The sequence below is a fragment of the Scyliorhinus torazame genome, chromosome 7 (genome assembly GCF_047496885.1).
Source record: "Scyliorhinus torazame isolate Kashiwa2021f chromosome 7, sScyTor2.1, whole genome shotgun sequence".
NCBI lineage: Eukaryota > Metazoa > Chordata > Chondrichthyes > Carcharhiniformes > Scyliorhinidae > Scyliorhinus > Scyliorhinus torazame.
The window spans coordinates 204,064,700-204,067,100 of record NC_092713.1 but is presented as its reverse complement, the minus strand read 5'-3'; positions in this window follow the sequence as shown (position 1 = coordinate 204,067,100).

The window sequence follows — 2,401 nt, the reverse complement described above, 5'->3', positions numbered from 1 at the left end:
TTGCTGACTTATCTTGTTGCTGTTTGAGGAATCCAGCAGTGCGCATCGTTGCTCCAGTATTGGCCTGTGCAGTCGTGTGGCCCTCACAATAATTGAAAGGTCTGAAATATTTCTGAGATACAAGATGCTAAATATTCCTGTCTTTTCCTTAAACTCTTAGTCCGAGAAGAGAATGAACAATTCTGTGTTGCCTGCTTGTTGGGCCTAATTTTTAAAACTATTTGTTCATGGGATGGATGTGGGCATCGTTGGCTAGGCCAGTATTTATTGCCCATCACCAATTGCCCTTGAGAAAGTGGTGGTGAGCTGTGTTTTTGAACCACTGCGGTCCATGTGGTGTAGGTGCATGCACAGTGCTGTTAGGGAGGGAGTTGCAGTATTTTGGCTTAGTGACAGTGAAGGAACAACAATATATTTCTAAGTCAGGATAGTGTGTGGCTTGGAGGGGAACTTGCAGGTGTTAGCATTCCCATGTGTCTGCTGCTCTTGTCCTTCTAGATGGTAGGGGTTGTGCGTTTGTCTAAGCCTTGTTGAGTTCCTACAGTACATCTTGTAGGTGGTATACACTGCTGCTCCTATGAGTCGGTGGTAGAGAGAGTGAATGTTTGTCGATTGGGTGCCAATCATGCGGGTAGTTTTGTCCTGGATGGTATTGAGCTTCTTGAGCGCTGCTGGAGCTGCACCCATTCAGGCAAATTGAGAGTATTCCATCACACTCCTGACTTGTAAAAGTAATTCAAATTATTTAATCATGTTTGCAAGTGCAGAGTTTGCCATATTGGGAACAGGTTTCAAGATCCTAACAATATATATATATTTTTTTTAAAATTTAGCGTACCCAATTCATTTTTCCAATTAAGGGCCAATTTAGCATGGCCAATCCACCTACCCTGCACATCTTTGGGTTGTGGGGGCGAAACCCACGCAAACATGGGGAGAATGTGCAAACGCCACACGGATAGTGACCCAGAGCAGGGATCGAACCTGGGACTCGGCGCCATGAGGCAGCAGTGCTAATCACTGTGCCACCGTGCTGCCCTCCTAACACTATCTGTTTTACACCAATTTAAATTTCAGCTGCAAATTGTCAATGTAAGATTCATCTGGCTGCACCAATCTTGAGCAGCCTAACCAACAATCCTTAAAGAGACTTCTAGATGCCATTCATAGTTGCACAGAAGACCCACCAGCAGTTGTTGGCCCAAGCTCACCCCTGTGCAAATCAACTTATACTCCCAGGATCTGCCAGTGGACCAGCTTTCCAACAGAACGTGCTGGAATTTAGCAGATCGCAAACAGTGAGCTGTACTGGTTGCCCAGTTGGTGCCCGAAACTTGCCGGGTTCATTCAAACGAGATCCAGTTCTGAATTTGGCAACCTTCAGAAATAACTCTCAGCCAACAATCTGTGCTCCTGACTGTACCTCTGCCCATCCAACTCCCTCACACTGTCAGGGCTTTGTACATTCTGAAGTCAGAAATAATGGCATCAACCTATTCATGCGATGGACTTCCTCATCCTCAAGATGGGCAACGGGAGTTGGGAAATCCCCCGACTCGGCCTGTCTGCTCCTGGAGAATGTGCTAGGAAGGACGGGAGTTTCATTGCAGGGGCATGGTAGATGCTGGTTGCAAACAGGCCAGTCAACCCGGGAATCACCCAGATGCTTGAAAGCACCATTAGCAGGAACTGCAAGCACTTGAAACCGCTGTGTAAATAAAGATACATGACAGCACAGGTTAGAGAGCCAAAGCTGTCAATTAAGCCATGATTTCCCTGGGCTCAGGTGTTTCTGTGCTCTAATGGACATTTGGTTATCAGCCAAGAATGCATAATGAAGCTAAACTGGGAGCCCAGAAATCCATTGGTATACTGAAACACCTGAGCCCCAGGGAAAACATTGTTTGAATTACAGCTCTGGCTCTCTGACCTATGCTGTCAGTTGTACAATGTTTATTTGCATATGATAAAGTGATTTAAAGTACTTGTAGTTTCAACGTTTGATAGTTTAAAGGATTTTTTATTGGCCTGTAGTAAAAAAGCAAGTTTAAAAAAAAGAAAGTGGATAGTTATCAATGAATTAATTTTTAAGTGTTTCCTTACAGATTCTGTTATCTCTATAGGATTCATTGGTTCAATAAAATGCATAGTGGCGAATGGGCATGAAAGTGTCATAGTTTGGCATGGGGGTAAGAAGAGTCCAGGGGGTTGGTTGGGGGAATCCCTTGGCATGGAGGGGGTGGGGGGGAACGGCATGAGGAGGACCTTTTGAATTTACATTTCAAAAGCTTCCCTTATGAATGTCTGGGGAGGACAATCACATGCCTAGCCTGGCAGTGAAGCCAGTCAGTTTGGGAATGTATGGTGCGGGCTCATGGTCTTAAAAAGACACTGATAAAAA